Here is a 21957-nt window from a genome sequence, read left to right as displayed (position 1 = left end):
TAGAACTTATCGTTTCTGTGGAAAACCTAGCGTTTCGCTGGAGAACTTAATGTTTTGCTGGAGAACATAGTGTTTTGCTGGAGAACTTAGCGTTTTGCTGGATAACAGAGCGTTTCGCTGGAGAACTTAGCGTTTTGCCCAATTTAACCCAGTTCAGCCCACTTTACAGCCCAGCCCACTGCAGCTCAGCGCAGACAAGCTGAGCCCAATTAGGCCCACTTTAGCACAGTTCAGCCTGGTTTAGCACAGCCCAGCCCAGCCAAGACATGATCAGCCTCTTCAAGCCAGTTTACCTCAGCTCAGCCCAGCCCAGCAAAATTTACTCCAATTCGGCCCAGTCCAGTCACTTTCAGACAAGCTCAGATCTGTCTAACCCAGTGAAGCCCCCTTCGGCCCAGTTCAGCCACTCCAGCACAGTTCAGTCCAGTTTGGCCCACTTCAGGAGAGTTTAGACCACTTTGGCCCACTTCAGACCAGCCCAGCCCAGTTTAGCCCACTTCAACACAGTTTAGCCTTGTCCAGCCCAGCAGAGCCCAGCCCACCCTCGTTTGCTACAGGCAGAACGGCTTGTTTGCTACACAGCATGGCTTGGCACTACTTTGGCCCAATTCAGACCAGTCCAGCCCACTTTAGCTCAGTCCACTGCAATTAAGCCCACCCAAGGACAGTTTAGCCCAGTCCAGCACATTTTGGCCCACTTCAGACCTCTCCAGACCACTTTAGCCCAGCACAGCCCAGTTTAGCCCAGTGCACACCAGTCCAGCCCAGCTTATCTCACTTCAGACACTTTACCCCACTTCAGTCCAGGCCCCATTAGCCCTGTCCAGCCCTTTCCAGCTCCCCCCAGCCCCTTCAGCCCACTTCAGCCCAGCGCAGCCAGCTTTAGCAAAGTCCGTTCCACTTCAGCCCAGCCCAGCCCACTTTGCTGGAGAACTAAGCGTTTTGCTGGAGAACTTTGTGTTTCAATTGAGAAATTAGTTCGGTAATGCAGAAGTTAGCGTTTCACTGGAGAACTTAGCGTTTCGCTGCAGAACTTAGCGTTTTGCTGGAGAACTTTGCGTTTCAATTGAGAAATTGGTTCGGTAATGTAGAACTTGTCTTTTCTGTGGAGAACTTAGCGTTTCGCTGGAGAACTTAGCGTTTCTGTGGAGAACTTAGCGTTTTGCTGGAGAACTTAGCGTTTCGCTGGATAACTTAGAGTTTCACTGGAGAACATTGCGTTTCGCAGGAGAACTTAGCGTTTCGCAGGAGAACATAGCGTTTTGCTGTAAAACTTAGTGTTTTGCTGGAGAACATTGCATTTCACTTGAGAAATTGGTTCGGTAATGCAGAACTTATTGTTTCGCTGGTGAACTTAGCGTTTTGCTTTAGAACTTAGCTTTTTGATAGAGAACATGGCGTTTCAATTGAGAAATTAGTTCGGTAATGCAGAACTTCTTGTTTCGCTGGAGAACTTAGCATTTTGCTGGAGAACTTAGCATTTTGCTGGAGAACTTTGTGTTTCAATTGAGAAATTAGTTCGGTAATGCAGAACTTAGCGTTTCAGTGGAGAAGTTAACGTTTCGCTGGACAACTTAGCGTTTCGCTGGAGAACTTAGCGTTTCACTGGAGCACATAGCGTTTTGCTGGAGCACTTAGCGTTTTGCTGGAGAACATAGCGTTTTGCTGGAGAACATTGAGTTTCAATTGAGAAATTGGTTCGGTAATGCAGAACTTATTGTTTCGCTGGAGAACTTAGCGTTTTGCTGGAGAACTTAGCGTTTTGCTGGAGAACTTAGCGTTTTGCTGGAGAACTTTGTGTTTCATTTTTTAAATTAGTTCGGTAATGCAGAACTTATCGTTTCACTGGAGACGTTAACGTTTCGCTGGACAACTTAGTGTTTCGCTGGAGCACTTAGCGTTTTGCTGGAGAACATAGCGTTTTCCTGGAGAACTTAGCCTTTTTGTGGAGAACTTATCATTTCGCTGGAGAACTTAGCATTTTGCTGGAGAACTTAGCGTTTCGCTGGATAACTTAGAGTTTCACTGGAGGACATTGCGTTTCGCAGGAGAACTTAGCGTTTCGCAGGAGAACATAGCATTTCAATTGAGAAATTGGTTCGGTAATGCAGAAATTATTGTTTCGCTGGTGAACTTAGCGTTTTGCTGGAGAACTTAGCTTTTTGATGGAGAACATGGCGTTTCAATTGAGAAATTAGTTCGGTAATGCAGAACTTATTGTTTCGCTGAAGAAATTAGCGTTTTGCTAGAGAACTTAGCTTTTCGATGGAGAACATTGTGTTTCAATTGAGAAATTGGTTGGGTAATGCAGAACTTATTCTTTCGCTGGAGAACTTAGCGTTTTGCTGGAGAACTTTGTGTTTCAATTGAGAAATTAGTTCGGTAATAAAGAACTTATCGTTTTACTGGAGAAGTTAACGTTTCGCTGGACAACTTAGTGTTTCGCTGGAGATCTTAGCGTTTCATTTGAGAACTTAGCGTTTTGCTGGAGAACTAAGCGTTTTGCTGTAGAACTTTGTGTTTCAATTGAGAAATTAGTACGGTAATGCAGAACTTAGCGTTTCACTGGAGAACTTAGCGTTTCGCTGGAGAACTTAGCGTTTTGCTGGAGAACTTTGCGTTTCAATTGAGAAATTGGTTCTGTAATGTAGAACTTATCGTTTCTGTGGAAAACCAAGCGTTTCGCTGGAGAACTTAATGTTTCGCTGGAAAACATAGTGTTTTGCTGGAGAACTTAGCGTTTTGCTGGATAACAGAGCGTTTCGCTGGAGAACTTAGCGTTTTGCCCAATTTAACCCAGTTCAGCCCACATTACAGCCCAGCCCACTGCAGCTCAGCGCAGACAAGCTGAGCCCAATTAGGCCCACTTTAGCACAGTTCAGCCCGGTTTAGCACAGCCCAGCCCAGCCAAGACATGATCAGCCTCTTCAAGCCAGTTTACCTCAGCTCAGCCCAGCCCAGCAAAATTTACTCCAATTCGGCCCAGTCCAGTCACTTTCAGACAAGCTCAGATCTGTCTAACCCAGTGAAGCCCCCTTCGGCCCAGTTCAGCCACTCCAGCACAGCTCAGTCCAGTTTGGCCCACTTCAGGAGAGTTTAGACCACTTTGGCCCACTTCAGACCAGCCCAGCCCAGTTTAGCCCACTTCAACACAGTTTAGCCTTGTCCAGCCCAGCAGAGCCCAGCCCACCCTCGTTTGCTACAGGCAGAACGGCTTGTTTGCTACACAGCATGGCTTGGCACTACTTTGGCCCAATTCAGACCAGTCCAGCCCACTTTAGCTCAGTCCACTGCAATTAAGCCCACCCAAGGACAGTTTAGCCCAGTCCAGCACATTTTGGCCCACTTCAGACCTCTCCAGACCACTTTAGCCCAGCACAGCCCAGTTTAGCCCAGTGCACACCAGTCCAGCCCAGCTTATCTCACTTCAGACACTTTACCCCACTTCAGTCCAGGCCCCATTAGCCCTGTCCAGCCCTTTCCAGCTCCCCCCAGCCCCTTCAGCCCACTTCAGCCCAGCGCAGCCAGCTTTAGCAAAGTCCGTTCCACTTCAGCCCAGCCCAGCCCACTTTAGCCCACTTCAGACCAGTTTTGCCCTGGCCAGACCAAGTTTGCTCAGCCCAGCCCAGTTCAGACCTGTCCCAACCAATTTAGCACAGTTCAGCAGGGTTTAGCCCAATTCAGACCATCCAGCACGCCTTAGGCCTCTTGAGCCCACTTCAGCCACACTTCAGACCAGCCCAGCACACTTTAGACCAGTTCAGCCTAGTTTATCCCAAATCACATCTATCCAGAACACTTTGTCACAGTTAAGCCCAATTCAGACCAGTCCAGCCCACTTTAGCCCAACGCAGCCCAGCCCACTACCGTTTAGCCCACTTTAGCCCTTCCCAGCCCAACGTAGCGTACTTTAGGCCAGCTCAGTCCAGCCCAGTTTAGCCCAGTCCATCTTATCCCTGCCCAGTTTAACCCAGTTCACCCCACTTTACAGCCCAGCCCACTGCAGCTCAGCGCAGACAAGCTGAGCCCAATTAGGCCCACTTTAGCACAGTTCAGCCCGGTTTAGCACAGCCCAGCCCAGCCAAGACATGATCAGCCTCTTCAAGCCAGTTTACCTCAGCTCAGCCCAGCCCAGCAAAATTTACTCCAATTCGGCCCAGTCCAGTCACTTTCAGACAAGCTCAGATCTGTCTAACCCAGTGAAGGCCCCTTCGGCCCAGTTCAGCCACTCCAGCACAGTTCAGCCCAGTTTGGCCCACTTCAGGAGAGTTTAGACCACTTTGGCCCACTTCAGACCAGCCCAGCCCAGTTTAGCCCACTTCAACACAGTTTAGCCTTGTCCAGCCCAGCAGAGCCCAGCCCACCCTCGTTTGCTACAGGCAGAACGGCTCGTTTGCTACACAGCATGGCTTGGCACTACTTTGGCCCAATTCAGACCAGTCCAGCCCACTTTAGCTCAGTCCACTGCAATTAAGCCCACCCAAGGACAGTTTAGCCCAGTCCAGCACATTTTGGCCCACTTCAGACCTCTCCAGACCACTTTAGCCCAGCACAGCCCAGTTTAGCCCAGTGCACACCAGTCCAGCCCAGCTTATCTCACTTCAGACACTTTACCCCACTTCAGTCCAGGCCCCATTAGCCCTGTCCAGCCCTTTCCAGCTCCCCCCAGCCCCTTCAGCCCACTTCAGCCCAGCGCAGCCAGCTTTAGCAAAGTCCGTTCCACTTCAGCCCAGCCCAGCCCACTTTAGCCCACTTCAGACCAGTTTTGCCCTGGCCAGACCAACTTAGCTCAGCCCAGCCCAGTTCAGACCTGTCCCAACCAATTTAGCACAGTTCAGCAGGGTTTAGCCCAATTCAGACCATCCAGCACGCCTTAGGCCTCTTGAGCCCACTTCAGCCAACTTCAGACCAGCCCAGCACACTTTAGACCAGTTCAGCCTAGTTTATCCCAATTCACATCTATGCAGAACACTTTGTCACAGTTAAGCCCAATTCAGACCAGTCCAGCCCACTTTAGCCCAACGCAGCCCAGCCCACTACAGTTTAGCCCACTTTAGCCCTTCCCAGACCAACGTAGCATACTTTAGGGCAGCTCAGTCCAGCCCAGTTTAGCCCAGTCCATCTTATCCCTGCCCAATTTAACCCTGTTCAGCCCACTTTACAGCCCAGCCTACTGCAGCTCAGCGCAGACAAGCTGAGCCCAATTAGGCCCACTTTAGCACAGTTCAGCCTGGTTTAGCACAGCCCAGCCCAGCCAAGACATGATCAGCCTCTTCAAGCCAGTTTACCTCAGCTCAGCCCAGCCCAGCAAAATTTACTCCAATTCGGCCCAGTCCAGTCACTTTCAGACAAGCTCAGATCTGTCTAACCCAGTGAAGCCCCCTTCAGCCCACTTCAGCCACTCCAGCACTGTTCAGCCCAGTTTGGCCCACTTCAGGAGAGTTTAGACCACTTTGGCCCACTTCAGACCAGCCCAGCCCAGTTTAGCCCACTTCAACACAGTTTAGCCTTGTCCAGCCCAGCAGAGCCCAGCCCACCCTCGTTTGCTACAGGCAGAACGGCTCGTTTGCTACACAGCATGGCTTGGCACTACTTTGGCCCAATTCAGACCAGTCCAGCCCACTTTAGCTCAGTCCACTGCAATTAAGCCCACCCAAGGACAGTTTAGCCCAGTCCAGCACATTTTGGCCCACTTCAGACCTCTCCAGACCACTTTAGCCCAGCACAGCCCAGTTTAGCCCAGTGCACACCAGTCCAGCCCAGCTTATCTCACTTCAGACACTTTACCCCACTTCAGTCCAGGCCCCATTAGCCCTGTCCAGCCCTTTCCAGCTCCCCCCAGCCCCTTCAGCCCACTTCAGCCCAGCGCAGCCAGCTTTAGCAAAGTCCGTTCCACTTCAGCCCAGCCCAGCCCACTTTAGCCCACTTCAGACCAGTTTTGCCCTGGCCAGACCAACTTAGCTCAGCCCAGCCCAGTTCAGACCTGTCCCAACCAATTTAGCACAGTTCAGCAGGGTTTAGCCCAATTCAGACCATCCAGCACGCCTTAGGCCTCTTGAGCCCACTTCAGCCACACTTCAGACCAGCCCAGCACACTTTAGACCAGTTCAGCCTAGTTTATCCCAAATCACATCTATCCAGAACACTTTGTCACAGTTAAGCCCAATTCAGACCAGTCCAGCCCACTTTAGCCCAACGCAGCCCAGCCCACTACCGTTTAGCCCACTTTAGCCCTTCCCAGACCAACGTAGCGTACTTTAGGCCAGCTCAGTCCAGCCCAGTTTAGCCCAGTCCATCTTATCCCTGCCCAGTTTAACCCAGTTCACCCCACTTTACAGCCCAGCCCACTGCAGCTCAGCGCAGACAAGCTGAGCCCAATTAGGCCCACTTTAGCACAGTTCAGCCCGGTTTAGCACAGCCCAGCCCAGCCAAGACATGATCAGCCTCTTCAAGCCAGTTTACCTCAGCTCAGCCCAGCCCAGCAAAATTTACTCCAATTCGGCCCAGTCCAGTCACTTTCAGACAAGCTCAGATCTGTCTAACTCAGTGAAGGCCCCTTCGGCCCAGTTCAGCCACTCCAGCACAGTTCAGCCCAGTTTGGCCCACTTCAGGAGAGTTTAGACCACTTTGGCCCACTTCAGACCAGCCCAGCCCAGTTTAGCCCACTTCAACACAGTTTAGCCTTGTCCAGCCCAGCAGAGCCCAGCCCACCCTCGTTTGCTACAGGCAGAACGGCTCGTTTGCTACACAGCATGGCTTGGCACTACTTTGGCCCAATTCAGACCAGTCCAGCCCACTTTAGCTCAGTCCACTGCAATTAAGCCCACCCAAGGACAGTTTAGCCCAGTCCAGCACATTTTGGCCCACTTCAGACCTCTCCAGACCACTTTAGCCCAGCACAGCCCAGTTTAGCCCAGTGCACACCAGTCCAGCCCAGCTTATCTCACTTCAGACACTTTACCCCACTTCAGTCCAGGCCCCATTAGCCCTGTCCAGCCCTTTCCAGCTCCCCCCAGCCCCTTCAGCCCACTTCAGCCCAGCGCAGCCAGCTTTAGCAAAGTCCGTTCCACTTCAGCCCAGCCCAGCCCACTTTAGCCCACTTCAGACCAGTTTTGCCCTGGCCAGACCAACTTAGCTCAGCCCAGCCCAGTTCAGACCTGTCCCAACCAATTTAGCACAGTTCAGCAGGGTTTAGCCCAATTCAGACCATCCAGCACGCCTTAGGCCTCTTGAGCCCACTTCAGCCCACTTCAGACCAGCCCAGCACACTTTAGACCAGTTCAGCCTAGTTTATCCCAATTCACATCTATGCAGAACACTTTGTCACAGTTAAGCCCAATTCAGACCAGTCCAGCCCACTTTAGCCCAACGCAGCCCAGCCCACTACAGTTTAGCCCACTTTAGCCCTTCCCAGACCAACGTAGCATACTTTAGGGCAGCTCAGTCCAGCCCAGTTTAGCCCAGTCCATCTTATCCCTGCAAAATTTAACCCTGTTCAGCCCACTTTACAGCCCAGCCCACTGCAGCTCAGCGCAGACAAGCTGAGCCCAATTAGGCCCACTTTAGCACAGTTCAGCCCGGTTTAGCACAGCCCAGCCCAGCCAAGACATGATCAGCCTCTTCAAGCCAGTTTACCTCAGCTCAGCCCAGCCCAGCAAAATTTACTCCAATTCGGCCCAGTCCAGTCACTTTCAGACAAGCTCAGATCTGTCTAACCCAGTGAAGCCCCCTTCAGCCCACTTCAGCCACTCCAGCACTGTTCAGCCCAGTTTGGCCCACTTCAGGAGAGTTTAGACCACTTTGGCCCACTTCAGACCAGCCCAGCCCAGTTTAGCCCACTTCAGCACAGTTTAGCCTTGTCCAGCCCAGCAGAGCCCAGCCCACCCTCGTTTGCTACAGGCAGAACGGCTTGTTTGCTACACAGCATGGCTTGGCACTACTTTGGCCCAATTCAGACCTAGAGGGCAACACCTGCAATACCGAACACAAATACTGAACCCCTTTACCACGTTCTTCTCAATTCTAAGCTCACACACACACACACACACACACACAAACCCCTTAACTCCTCGCAGCCCTCCTCCGTTGGCACCTTCACCTCTCCCGAGTTACCTGCGGCACCTGAAACACAAAGGGAAACAGACAAACGCTGAGAGAGGGTTCCAAGATGCACCCTGCCCTCAGCAAGTCCCATCTCCCTCTCCCGTCACTCTGCTGCTCGTCCGCTGGCCTTTGCACGTCTTCCGTTCTCTTCTTTGAGCCCGTGCACCCCCTGCAGAACACAACATTAAGAGCTGGTTTTAATTTCACAAATTATATACTATCACACCCACTCCCAAGCAGACTCTCTGCCCCCGACTCATTCATTACAAGCTTATTCCCAGAGCTCTTCTCTCCATTCACACAGATCATCAAGAGTACACAGCTACACTGTGATTATAAAAACCCACCACCTCCCTTCCAGAGCTCAAGAACTCCAGGTCAGAGAAAACCAGAGACAAACAGAACTGCCAACTACTTTATTAACATGGGAAACTACAGAGATACTCAAGGATACTTCTCATGGCTGCCTATCTTCCCAACCCCAAGGACCCTGCCAAGACCACCAGCAAACCAGCTCCGAGAATCATCACGGCCGTGCGAGGTGGCAGGCTCAACCTTAGCGGGCGTCCCCGCGCAGGCAACGGTCGCCTGGGTGGGATGAGCTTCTGCCTCCCTCACACGGCATGAGGCTCGGGCTTCCATACTCACAAACGGGCACGCTCATTGCGACGCAGGGGGCCAGCCCACATCGCAAGAAGTGGCCAACAATATCTGGGAAGGTCTGCAAGGCTCAGGACTTTTCCAGGCAGTTCTAAAGCACAACTTCCTGGGTAGGAAACAAAGCTGGACTCGTCTTGAAACAGCCAAAGCACCACTCTCTGCGAGGAGCCAAAGGCGACAAACAGCACTTGCCCACCCTTGTGTGTTTCACCACGGACCATTACCTACTGTCCCGGATGCAACACCCCAGACTTAAGCCCCACAAATGGCACCTTTTCATCCTGGCATTTAAATCTGAGGCACCACCTGCGCTATAGCTGACCATTTACCTCCCAGCCACCTCCGACTGTGTCCTCAGACATTCTGGCTCAAATACTACATTGGAATGCTACATCTCAAACCCCTTCCTGCCATTCTGACGTTGTCCCCCACGCCCTCGCCTCCTACAGGAGGCCCTCTACTTAGCGTGCGTAGTGCCCTGCGTCTCGAGGCGGCCTCACTGCTCAGAACTCCCACAGCAGACGCCAGCCATCTTGCTGCCGTTACCAAGTTCCTCTTCATCATCTGCCAGAAACAAACAAAGAAAGGGGAACACGTTGTGCTGGCCATCATCTCCAGCATCCCAGCTATCTATGCCAGCCTTTTCTGTAACTCTACTTCGCCTTTACATTATGCTCACCTACTCCCAATCTATTGCAGAATACAATGCTGGGCTTCTCCTGCACTCTAGGACCTAGGAGTACAATAGAAAGAAATGACCATGGTGCTTGTAAAAAGTGACCAACCCCCACAACCCTTATTGTTACCTCTCCGACTCACCTCAAATACTCCTCTGACTGCAGAAGTAGAACGCAAGACCTGCAATAACCAACACTACTACTGAACCCTTTGCCATGTTATTCTCAGCTCTTACTCACCACTCACGCAGACAACCTTCTGACAGCCCTCCTCAGCTGGCAGCTTCACCTCTCTTGATTTAAGTGTGGCACCTAAAAAAGAAATGGAAACAGGCACTCATGGAGAGAAAAACAGAAGCTTTGGCCGACCCTGAAATAAGTTGCTACTGGGGTGTTCCAAGCATGGCTCACCTTGACTGAGTCATCTGAATGTTATTTTTCAGCTCGAGTGTGAGGATGAGTTTGAGCCAGGGAGTCTTAGCCAGGTAGTCAGAACCAGGAATTCTGTGTTAGAATCAACTTGAGATTTGTGTGGATGCATGAGCCAGTCAGTGTCAGACTAAGCCTAAGTGAGTGTGAGGAGAAGTCAGCGCCAGAGAACGTCTGTGCAGCTTAAACATGAACATGAGTCTGAGCCAGTCTGTGTGAGAAGGAGCCTGCACTGTCTGCCAGTCTTGAATATGAGTCTAAGCCAATGAAAGCCAGAAAATTAAAGCTGGGGAGCAGGCAATGAACCAGAACCAGACGAAACAAGACCCAGCTGTGGATCGTCAGGGTGCTTTTATCCCAGCTGGGAGTTTGCCCCACCCCTGACCCAGGGCACTGGGGGAAGGGCTGTGGGTGACACCCTCCCTCCCTAACACAGTCAAGCTGTAGCTGCCCTACCCATGTAAGCTCATGCTACAGAGTAACCCCCTGCCTTTCCCTCAGCCCCATGCTACATTTCAAACCCCGGACCTTGTCCCCCACCCTCCAGCCCCAAGCAGCAGTCCCTCTACTTAGCTTCCATAGTGCCATGGGTTTCAAGCTGGCCTTGATGCTCAGAACACCCACATCAGAGTCCTGTGATCTTGCCACAGCTGCCAAGTTTCTCTTTATCACCTGCAGCAACCAAACCAGCAAACAGGAACACACTGTGCTGGCCACCATCATCACCACCACCCCACCCACCAGTGCTGGCCTGCTCTGTAACAGCCCTCTTTCTCCTTCAAAGCTCATCATGTGCTTGCCTGTTCCAAACCCACAGTGGAGTCCGACATTGAGCCTCTCCTCACCTCCAGGTCCTAGGAGTACAATAGAGACAAATGATCACCCTGCTTGCAAAAAGGGACCGACCCCACTATCCTTCTCCTTACCTGTCTGACTCACTTCAAGCACTCATCCGACTCCAAAGGTAGAGGGCAGCCCTGCAACACCGAGCACAAATACTGACCCCCTTTGCCATGCTCTCCTCAACAATTAAGCACCCCCAACACACACAACCCCCGATCTTCTCACAGCCCTCCTGAGTTTGCAGCTTCACCTCCCTCGAGTTATCTGCAGCACCTAGAAAAGTAAAGGGAACATGCACACACTGACAGAGATACAGAAGCTGCACCCTTCCCTCAGGAAGTCCCATCTCTCTCTCCTGTCACTTTACTACTCATCCACTAGCCCTCAGAGCTTTTCCATCCCTTTATTCTAACGTGTACACCCCCTGGAATACACCACCAACAAAAAGTAATTGCAGCTTTATGAAAATGACAAGACCCTAAAATAAATTGCTGCTTGGGTGGTCTAAGCTTTGCTCACCTTGGCTAAATCACCTGAATGTCTTTGTTTAGTTAGAATGTGAGAGCTAGTCTGAACCAGGAAGCCTATGTTAGTCTCGATGTGAGACTCGTGTGGTTGGGCGAGCCAGTCAATGCCAAATTGAGCCTAAATCTGAACTAGAGTGTCTGTGCTGTTTAAGTATATGAGCCTGAGCCAGTCTGTGTGGAAGAAAACCTCTTTGAGACTAAGCCCTAGAATGTGAGACAGAAAACCCCCACCCAGTCTGAAACCAAGTATAGTTTTGAGCCTAACTTCATAAAAGTGAAGCTATGGAATCTGAGAATTTTTAAGAGAAATCTAAGCCCCAAAAAGAAACCCAAGAAGTTAAAATCAGAGAGCAGCCAAGAAACCAAACCCAAAACAACAAAAACCAGGTGCACCTTGTCAGGCTGTTTTTATCCCAGCAGCTGGTTTGCCCCACCCCTGAGCCAGGGCACTAGGGAGGGGGGGTGTTGTGGGTAGGGCCTGGGGTATATAAGGCACAGCTTCAGAGTAAGGGTCTTCTTTAGGATTTGATGCTATTCAAGGTAAGGTCTTTGGGGTGTTTTGTGGTTTTAATGATGTGTGTATTGCTTTTGTTTTTTGAGTTTTTTGAAATGATTTTTTCTGAGCTAATTTTTTTAAGCTATCTTTGGTTTTGCATCTTCTTGTATAAAGGAATTTCTTTGTGCTGTGGTTTTACTTGAGGTGCTGTTCTTAGTGGTGGTGTTCAGGTAAGTGTTTTTTTTAATTGCTCTCAGACACAGAACTTAAAGAAAAATTTGTTTACAGTTTATGTTCTTATTATTTGTCTTTTATTTCTCATAAAATATTTATAACAGTGGTTACTGAGCAAACATTCCATTTATATGTTTAAGAGTTACTTCAAGAGTGCCTTTGGGTTTGTGCTCTTTCAAAAACTAAGTTGGACACTTGGGTCTAAAGAATACCAAAACATAATATTAATGTTCTTTTGGGATGTAGTGGCTGTTAAATAACTGATGACTTTTGGCAGGGAAAGATAAAAGGATGCTTTTCAGCTTGTATATTTCTTATTTTAAAACTCTAAATTACAGAGTGCTTGTTCATTACAGTCTGCATATAATAAATATTTCAGGGAATTTCCTTGTCTTAGTCTGCAGAATGTTGTGTGGCAGTTCTTTTATTTTTTCCTTTTATTCCTGTTACTGCAAATGATAAAAATAAATTGGGTGGGTGCAGTAAACACCCATGTGTCTAGTGTGGGAGATCTGAGCAACAATTTTAGTTTGAGACTTATGACACTATAAAAACTAAGCAGAAAGATTAGTTTTCCACAGAACAGACGGGGGAAACAGCATCAGGATAGCAGAAAGAGATTTGAAATACACCATGGGGATGAGAAAAAATAAGTGGGACTTTTTTTAGCACCATCTTATAGTGGGCAGGGTAGTACAGCTTGACTGTTTTAATGAGTGCATTAGCTTGTGTGCTGTTTTGGTGCTTCCAACTCACTGCTAGAACTGAAAGTGTTAAGCTTGTTCTTGGAACTTAGTCCTTCATATACAGAGTGCTTGTGTTGGCTGGTTAAAAGCTGGTCAGGCATTCGTGTTCATTACTTACAAACATAAAGCAGAGAACAGCTTTTTTTTCAGTCACATCAGCAGGAGCCTTCTAAGGCTTTTATCCAGCTTCCAGTTCCAGCTATAAAAAGGTAAAGGGTTTCATTTTGAGTGTGATGCCCTCATGTTTAGAAGAACATGGCAAAAAGATTCAGTATTTGTGTTTGGTATTGCAGGTGTTGCCCTCTAGGTTGGGAGTCGGATGAGTGCTTGAGGTGAGTCAGGGAGGTAAGCGGAAGGATTGTGGAGTCGGTCACTTTGGCAAGAACCATGGTCACTGGCTTCTGTTGCACTCCTAGGGCACGCAGGGGAGGAGAGGCCCGGCGTCAGAGTCTGGAATGGCTTTGGCACAGGTGAGCACGGTGTTGAGGAGCTTGGGAGGAGGCAGACGGTTGGTAAGGAAGAGGCCGAGCTGGATGGCTGGGATGCTGGAGATGATGGACAGCACAACGTGTTCCCCTTTCTTTGTTTGTTTCTGGCAGATGATGAAGAGGAACTTGGTAACGGCAGCAGCATGGCTGGCGTCTGCTGTGGGAGTTCTGAGCAGTGAGGCCGCCTTGAGACGCACGGCACTACGCACGCTAAGTAGAGGGACTCCTGTAGGAGGCGAGGGCGTGGGGGACAACGTCAGAATGGCAGGAAGTTTCTTTTTGGGGCTTAGATTTCTCTTCAAAATTCTCAGATTCCATAGCTTCACTTTTATGAAGTTAGGCTCAAAACTATACTTGGTTTCAGACTGGGTGGGGGTTTTCTGTCTCACATTCTAGGGCTTAGTCTCAAAGAGGTTTTCTTCCACACAGACTGGCTCAGGCTCATATACTTAAACAGCACAGACACTCTAGTTCAGATTTAGGCTCAATTTGGCATTGACTGGCTCGCCCAACCACACGAGTCTCACATCGAGACTAACATAGGCTTCCTGGTTCAGACTAGCTCTCACATTCTAACTAAACAAAGACATTCAGGTGATTTAGCCAAGGTGAGCAAAGCTTAGACCACCCAAGCAGCAATTTATTTTAGGGTCTTGTCATTTTCATAAAGCTGCAATTACTTTTTGTTGGTGGTGTATTCCAGGGGGTGTACACGTTAGAATAAAGGGATGGAAAAGCTCTGAGGGCTAGTGGATGAGTAGTAAAGTGACAGGAGAGAGAGATGGGACTTCCTGAGGGAAGGGTGCAGCTTCTGTATCTCTGTCAGTGTGTGCATGTTCCCTTTACTTTTCTAGGTGCTGCAGATAACTCGAGGGAGGTGAAGCTGCAAACTCAGGAGGGCTGTGAGAAGATCGGGGGTTGTGTGTGTTGGGGGTGCTTAATTGTTGAGGAGAGCATGGCAAAGGGGGTCAGTATTTGTGCTCGGTGTTGCAGGGCTGCCCTCTACCTTTGGAGTCGGATGAGTGCTTGAAGTGAGTCAGACAGGTAAGGAGAAGGATAGTGGGGTCGGTCCCTTTTTGCAAGCAGGGTGATCATTTGTCTCTATTGTACTCCTAGGACCTGGAGGTGAGGAGAGGCTCAATGTCGGACTCCACTGTGGGTTTGGAACAGGCAAGCACATGATGAGCTTTGAAGGAGAAAGAGGGCTGTTACAGAGCAGGCCAGCACTGGTGGGTGGGGTGGTGGTGATGATGGTGGCCAGCACAGTGTGTTCTTGTTTGCTGGTTTGGTTGCTGCAGGTGATAAAGAGAAACTTGGCAGCTGTGGCAAGATCACAGGACTCTGATGTGGGTGTTCTGAGCATCAAGGCCAGCTTGAAACCCATGGCACTATGGAAGCTAAGTAGAGGGACTGCTGCTTGGGGCTGGAGGGTGGGGGACAAGGTCCGGGGTTTGAAATGTAGCATGGGGCTGAGGGAAAGGCAGGGGGTTACTCTGTAGCATGAGCTTACATGGGTAGGGCAGCTACAGCTTGACTGTGTTAGGGAGGGAGGGTGTCACCCACAGCCCTTCCCCCAGTGCCCTGGGTCAGGGGTGGGGCAAACTCCCAGCTGGGATAAAAGCACCCTGACGATCCACAGCTGGGTCTTGTTTCGTCTGGTTCTGGTTCATTGCCTGCTCCCCAGCTTTAATTTTCTGGCTTTCATTGGCTTAGACTCATATTCAAGACTGGCAGACAGTGCAGGCTCCTTCTCACACAGACTGGCTCAGACTCATGTTCATGTTTAAGCTGCACAGACGTTCTCTGGCGCTGACTTCTCCTCACACTCACTTAGGTTTAGTCTGACACGTACTGGCTCATGCATCCACACAAATCTCAAGTTGATTCTAACACAGAATTCCTGGTTCTGACTACCTGGCTAAAACTCCCTGGCTCAAACTCATCCTCACACTCGAGCTGAAAAATAACATTCAGATGACTCAGTCAAGGTGAGCCATGCTTGGAACACCCCAGTAGCAACTTATTTCAGGGTCGGCCAAAGCTTCTGTTTTTCTCTCCATGAGTGCCTGTTTCCATTTCTTTTTTAGGTGCCACACTTAAATCAAGAGAGGTGAAGCTGCCAGCTGAGGAGGGCTGTCAGAAGGTTGTCTGCGTGAGTGGTGAGTAAGAGCTGAGAATAACATGGCAAAGGGTTCAGTAGTAGTGTTGGTTATTGCAGGTCTTGCGTTCTACTTCTGCAGTCAGAGGAGTATTTGAGGTGAGTCGGAGAGGTAACAATAATGGTTGTGGGGGTTGGTCACTTTTTACAAGCACCATGGTCATTTCTTTCTATTGTACTCCTAGGTCCTAGAGTGCAGGAGAAGCCCAGCATTGTATTCTGCAATAGATTGGGAGTAGGTGAGCATAATGTAAAGGCGAAGTAAAGTTACAGAAAAGGCTGGCATAGATAGCTGGGATGCTGGAGATGATGGCCAGCACAACGTGTTCCCCTTTCTTTGTTTGTTTCTGGCAGATGATGAAGAGGAACTTGGTAACGGCAGCAAGATGGCTGGCGTCTGCTGTGGGAGTTCTGAGCAGTGAGGCCGCCTCGAGACGCAGGGCACTACGCACGCTAAGTAGAGGGCCTCCTGTAGGAGGCGAGGGCGTGGGGGACAACGTCAGAATGGCAGGAAGGGGTTTGAGATGTAGCATTCCAATGTAGTATTTGAGCCAGAATGTCTGAGGACACAGTCGGAGGTGGCTGGGAGGTAAATGGTCAGCTATAGCGCAGGTGGTGCCTCAGATTTAAATGCCAGGATGAAAAGGTGCCATTTGTGGGGCTTAAGTCTGGGGTGTTGCGTCCGGGACAGTAGGTAATGGTCCGTGGTGAAACACACAAGGGTGGGCAAGTGCTGTTTGTCGCCTTTGGCTCCTCGCAGAGAGTGGTGCTTTGGCTGTTTCAAGACGAGTCCAGCTTTGTTTCCTACCCAGGAAGTTGTGCTTTAGAACTGCCTGGAAAAGTCCTGAGCCTTGCAGACCTTCCCAGATATTGTTGGCCACTTCTTGCGATGTGGGCTGGCCCCCTGCGTCGCAATGAGCGTGCCCGTTTGTGAGTATGGAAGCCCGAGCCTCATGCCGTGTGAGGGAGGCAGAAGCTCATCCCACCCAGGCGACCGTTGCCTGCGCGGGGACGCCCGCTAAGGTTGAGCCTGCCACCTCGCACGGCCGTGATGATTCTCGGAGCTGGTTTGCTGGTGGTCTTGGCAGGGTCCTTGGGGTTGGGAAGATAGGCAGCCATGAGAAGTATCCTTGAGTATCTCTGTAGTTTCCCATGTTAATAAAGTAGTTGGCAGTTCTGTTTGTCTCTGGTTTTCTCTGACCTGGAGTTCTTGAGCTCTGGAGCGTAGGTGGTGGGTTTTTCTAATCACAGTGTAGCTGTCTACTCTTGATGATCTGTGTGAATGGACAGAAGAGCTCTGGGAATAAGCTTGTAATGAATGAGTGAGGGCGAGAGAGTCTGCTTGGGAGTGGGAGTGGTAGTATTATGTGGAGTTAGTGTGTGAGCCAGAGGGTGTGAGGGTCTGTGTTGAGAGTGTGTGAATGTCAGTCTGTGTATGCATGTCAACCTGAGCGCCGGTGTGAGTCTGGCCTGAGACTTAGAGGCAGACTAAGGTTTGCTTGGCGTTGCGGTGACTAATGCCAGGTTGTTCTTGCAGATGGCGAGATGGATAGCCGCGTGTGAGAGGCTGATGGAGGAGGGTTGAGTGGAGCGATGGTACCAGGTGGGTAAAATTGTGGTGTCAGAAGGAAGTTCCAGCTTACTCTCCTGGCTGTCTTCTGGCTTGCTGTGCGTTTTGAATTTGGAGGTGCGGAGCGAGGAGCGCAGCGAGGTCTGTGCCCCAGAGCTGACTTGGACTAGGTGAGCTATGCTTAGCAGAGTGAAGCAGCACCTGATGGAGTGCCTTGTAGTTTTTGTGAAATTAAAACCAGCTCTTAATGTTGTGTTCTGCAGGGGGTGCACGGGCTCAAAGAAGAGAACGGAAGACGTGCAAAGGCCAGCGGACGAGCAGCAGAGTGACGGGAGAGGGAGATGGGACTTGCTGAGGGCAGGGTGCATCTTGGAACCCTCTCTCAGCGTTTGTCTGTTTCCCTTTGTGTTTCAGGTGCCGCAGGTAACTCGGGAGAGGTGAAGATGCCAACGGAGGAGGGCTGTGAGGAGTTCAGGGGTTTGTGTGTGTGTGTGTGTGTGTGTGTGAGCTTAGAGTTGAGAAGAACGTGGTAAAGGGGTTCAGTATTTGTGTTTGGTATTGCAGGTGTTGCCCTCTAGGTTGGGAGTCGGATGAGTGCTTGAGGTGAGTCAGGGAGGTAAGCGGAAGGATTGTGGAGTGGGTCACTTTGGCAAGAACCATAGTCACTGGCTTCTGTTGCACTCCTAGGGCACGCAGGGGAGGAGAGGCCCGGCGTCAGAGTCCGGAATGGCTTTGGCACAGGTGAGCACAGTGTTGAGGAGCTTGGGAGGAGGCAGACGGTTGGTAAGGAAGAGGCCGGGCTGGATGGCTGGGATGCTGGAGATGATGGCCAGCACAACGTGTTCCCCTTTCTTTGTTTGTTTCTGGCAGATGATGAAGAGGAACTTGGTAACGGCAGCAAGATGGCTGGCGTCTGCTGTGGGAGTTCTGAGCAGTGAGGCCGCCTCGAGACGCAGGGCACTACGCACGCTAAGTAGAGGGCCTCCTGTAGGAGGCGAGGGCGTGGGGGACAACGTCAGAATGGCAGGAAGGGGTTTGAGATGTAGCATTCCAATGTAGTATTTGAGCCAGAATGTCTGAGGACACAGTCGGAGGTGGCTGGGAGGTAAATGGTCAGCTATAGCGCAGGTGGTGCCTCAGATTTAAATGCCAGGATGAAAAGGTGCCATTTGTGGGGCTTAAGTCTGGGGTGTTGCGTCCGGGACAGTAGGTAATGGTCCGTGGTGAAACACACAAGGGTGGGCAAGTGCTGTTTGTCGCCTTTGGCTCCTCGCAGAGAGTGGTGCTTTGGCTGTTTCAAGACGAGTCCAGCTTTGTTTCCTACCCAGGAAGTTGTGCTTTAGAACTGCCTGGAAAAGTCCTGAGCCTTGCAGACCTTCCCAGATATTGTTGGCCACTTCTTGCGATGTGGGCTGGCCCCCTGCGTCGCAATGAGCGTGCCCGTTTGTGAGTATGGAAGCCCGAGCCTCATGCCGTGTGAGGGAGGCAGAAGCTCATCCCACCCAGGCGACCGTTGCCTGCGCGGGGACGCCCGCTAAGGTTGAGCCTGCCACCTCGCACGGCCGTGATGATTCTCGGAGCTGGTTTGCTGGTGGTCTTGGCAGGGTCCTTGGGGTTGGGAAGATAGGCAGCCATGAGAAGTATCCTTGAGTATCTCTGTAGTTTCCCATGTTAATAAAGTAGTTGGCAGTTCTGTTTGTCTCTGGTTTTCTCTGACCTGGAGTTCTTGAGCTCTGGAGCGTAGGTGGTGGGTTTTTATAATCACAGTGTAGCTGTCTACTCTTGATGATCTGTGTGAATGGACAGAAGAGCTCTGGGAATAAGCTTGTAATGAATGAGTGAGGGCGAGAGAGTCTGCTTGGGAGTGGGAGTGGTAGTATTATGTGGAGTTAGTGTGTGAGCCAGAGGGTGTGAGGGTCTGTGTTGAGAGTGTGTGAATGTCAGTCTGTGTATGCATGTCAACCTGAGCGCCGGTGTGAGTCTGGCCTGAGACTTAGAGGCAGACTAAGGTTTGCTTGGCGTTGCGGTGACTAATGCCAGGTTGTTCTTGCAGATGGCGAGATGGATAGCCGCGTGTGAGAGGCTGATGGAGGAGGGTTGAGTGGAGCGATGGTACCAGGTGGGTAAAATTGTGGTGTCAGAAGGAAGTTCCAGCTTACTCTCCTGGCTGTCTTCTGGCTTGCTGTGCGTTTTGAATTTGGAGGTGCGGAGCGAGGAGCGCAGCGAGGTCTGTGCCCCAGAGCTGACTTGGACTAGGTGAGCTATGCTTAGCAGAGTGAAGCAGCACCTGATGGAGTGCCTTGTAGTTTTTGTGAAATTAAAACCAGCTCTTAATGTTGTGTTCTGCAGGGGGTGCACGGGCTCAAAGAAGAGAACGGAAGACGTGCAAAGGCCAGCGGACGAGCAGCAGAGTGACGGGAGAGGGAGATGGGACTTGCTGAGGGCAGGGTGCATCTTGGAACCCTCTCTCAGCGTTTGTCTGTTTCCCTTTGTGTTTCAGGTGCCGCAGGTAACTCGGGAGAGGTGAAGATGCCAACGGAGGAGGGCTGTGAGGAGTTCAGGGGTTTGTGTGTGTGTGTGTGTGTGTGTGTGAGCTTAGAGTTGAGAAGAACGTGGTAAAGGGGTTCAGTATTTGTGTTTGGTATTGCAGGTGTTGCCCTCTAGGTTGGGAGTCGGATGAGTGCTTGAGGTGAGTCAGGGAGGTAAGCGGAAGGATTGTGGAGTGGGTCACTTTGGCAAGAACCATAGTCACTGGCTTCTGTTGCACTCCTAGGGCACGCAGGGGAGGAGAGGCCCGGCGTCAGAGTCTGGAATGGCTTTGGCACAGGTGAGCACGGTGTTGAAGAGCTTGGGAGGAGACAGACGGTTGGTAAGGAAGAGGCCGGGCTGGATGGCTGGGATGCTGGAGATGATGGCCAGCACAACGTGTTCCCCTTTCTTTGTTTGTTTCTGGCAGATGATGAAGAGGAACTTGGTAACGGCAGCAAGATGGCTGGCGTCTGCTGTGGGAGTTCTGAGCAGTGAGGCCGCCTCGAGACGCAGGGCACTACGCACGCTAAGTAGAGGGCCTCCTGTAGGAGGCGAGGGCGTGGGGGACAACGTCAGAATGGCAGGAAGGGGTTTGAGATGTAGCATTCCAATGTAGTATTTGAGCCAGAATGTCTGAGGACACAGTCGGAGGTGGCTGGGAGGTAAATGGTCAGCTATAGCGCAGGTGGTGCCTCAGATTTAAATGCCAGGATGAAAAGGTGCCATTTGTGGGGCTTAAGTCTGGGGTGTTGCGTCCGGGACAATAGGTAATGGTCCGTGGTGAAACACACAAGGGTGGGCAAGTGCTGTTTGTCGCCTTTGGCTCCTCGCAGAGAGTGGTGCTTTGGCTGTTTCAAGACGAGTCCAGCTTTGTTTCCTACCCAGGAAGTTGTGCTTTAGAACTGCCTGGAAAAGTCCTGAGCCTTGCAGACCTTCCCAGATATTGTTGGCCACTTCTTGCGATGTGGGCTGGCCCCCTGCGTCGCAATGAGCGTGCCCATTTGTGAGTATGGAAGCCCGAGCCTCATGCCGTGTGAGGGAGGCAGAAGCTCATCCCACCCAGGCGACCGTTGCCTGCGCGGGGACGCCCGCTAAGGTTGAGCCTGCCACCTCGCACGGCCGTGATGATTCTCGGAGCTGGTTTGCTGGTGGTCTTGGCAGGGTCCTTGGGGTTGGGAAGATAGGCAGCCATGAGAAGTATCCTTGAGTATCTCTGTAGTTTCCCATGTTAATAAAGTAGTTGGCAGTTCTGTTTGTCTCTGGTTTTCTCTGACCTGGAGTTCTTGAGCTCTGGAGCGTAGGTGGTGGGTTTTTCTAATCACAGTGTAGCTGTCTACTCTTGATGATCTGTGTGAATGGACAGAAGAGCTCTGGGAATAAGCTTGTAATGAATGAGTGAGGGCGAGAGAGTCTGCTTGGGAGTGGGAGTGGTAGTATTATGTGGAGTTAGTGTGTGAGCCAGAGGGTGTGAGGGTCTGTGTTGAGAGTGTGTGAATGTCAGTCTGTGTATGCATGTCAACCTGAGCGCCGGTGTGAGTCTGGCCTGAGACTTAGAGGCAGACTAAGGTTTGCTTGGCGTTGCGGTGACTAATGCCAGGTTGTTCTTGCAGATGGCGAGATGGATAGCCGCGTGTGAGAGGCTGATGGAGGAGGGTTGAGTGGAGCGATGGTACCAGGTGGGTAAAATTGTGGTGTCAGAAGGAAGTTCCAGCTTACTCTCCTGGCTGTCTTCTGGCTTGCTGTGCGTTTTGAATTTGGAGGTGCGGAGCGAGGAGCGCAGCGAGGTCTGTGCCCCAGAGCTGACTTGGACTAGGTGAGCTATGCTTAGCAGAGTGAAGCAGCACCTGATGGAGTGCCTTGTAGTTTTTGTGAAATTAAAACCAGCTCTTAATGTTGTGTTCTGCAGGGGGTGCACGGGCTCAAAGAAGAGAACGGAAGACGTGCAAAGGCCAGCGGACGAGCAGCAGAGTGACGGGAGAGGGAGATGGGACTTGCTGAGGGCAGGGTGCATCTTGGAACCCTCTCTCAGCGTTTGTCTGTTTCCCTTTGTGTTTCAGGTGCCGCAGGTAACTCGGGAGAGGTGAAGGTGCCAACGGAGGAGGGCTGTGAGGAGTTCAGGGGTTTGTGTGTGTGTGTGTGTGTGTGTGTGAGCTTAGAGTTGAGAAGAACGTGGTAAAGGGGTTCAGTATTTGTGTTTGGTATTGCAGGTGTTGCCCTCTAGGTTGGGAGTCGGATGAGTGCTTGAGGTGAGTCAGGGAGGTAAGCGGAAGGATTGTGGAGTGGGTCACTTTGGCAAGAACCATAGTCACTGGCTTCTGTTGCACTCCTAGGGCACGCAGGGGAGGAGAGGCCCGGCGTCAGAGTCTGGAATGGCTTTGGCACAGGTGAGCACGGTGTTGAAGAGCTTGGGAGGAGACAGACGGTTGGTAAGGAAGAGGCCGGGCTGGATGGCTGGGATGCTGGAGATGATGGCCAGCACAACGTGTTCCCCTTTCTT

The 21957-nt window shown here is 51.0% G+C and overlaps 2 long non-coding RNA genes across 5 annotated transcripts; one reads left to right on the top strand and one right to left on the bottom strand.

The window, feature by feature from the left end:
• Nucleotides 1–9256: 9256 nt before the first annotated feature.
• Nucleotides 9257–11596, bottom strand: LOC136006287 (uncharacterized). 3 transcript variants are annotated; one of them, XR_010609050.1, is made up of 8 exons: nucleotides 11232–11596; nucleotides 10796–10846; nucleotides 10670–10723; nucleotides 10444–10541; nucleotides 9681–9752; nucleotides 9583–9599; nucleotides 9443–9496; nucleotides 9257–9327 (listed from the first exon to the last, which is right to left on the bottom strand). It is a non-coding gene; the product is annotated as an uncharacterized LOC136006287 (long non-coding RNA). The 3 variants fall into 3 exon arrangements; XR_010609049.1 differs by lacking the exons at nucleotides 10444–10541; nucleotides 10670–10723; nucleotides 10796–10846; nucleotides 11232–11596 and having other exon boundaries at nucleotides 9681–10403; XR_010609051.1 differs by lacking the exons at nucleotides 9583–9599; nucleotides 10444–10541; nucleotides 10670–10723; nucleotides 10796–10846; nucleotides 11232–11596 and having other exon boundaries at nucleotides 9681–10403.
• A 1401-nt stretch (nucleotides 11597–12997) lies between these two features.
• Nucleotides 12998–15786, top strand: LOC136006286 (uncharacterized). 2 transcript variants are annotated; one of them, XR_010609047.1, is made up of 10 exons: nucleotides 12998–13047; nucleotides 13132–13185; nucleotides 13315–13811; nucleotides 14197–14247; nucleotides 14320–14373; nucleotides 14502–14599; nucleotides 15291–15362; nucleotides 15444–15460; nucleotides 15547–15600; nucleotides 15716–15786. It is a non-coding gene; the product is annotated as an uncharacterized LOC136006286 (long non-coding RNA). The 2 variants fall into 2 exon arrangements; XR_010609048.1 differs by lacking the exon at nucleotides 15444–15460.
• The last annotated feature ends 6171 nt before the right edge of the window (nucleotides 15787–21957 follow it).

The sequence above is a fragment of the Lathamus discolor genome, unplaced genomic scaffold (genome assembly GCF_037157495.1).
Source record: "Lathamus discolor isolate bLatDis1 unplaced genomic scaffold, bLatDis1.hap1 Scaffold_141, whole genome shotgun sequence".
Lineage (NCBI taxonomy): Eukaryota > Metazoa > Chordata > Aves > Psittaciformes > Psittacidae > Lathamus > Lathamus discolor.
The sequence above is the reverse complement of the archived record's forward strand: the minus strand, read 5'-3'. Positions and strand labels throughout refer to the sequence as shown.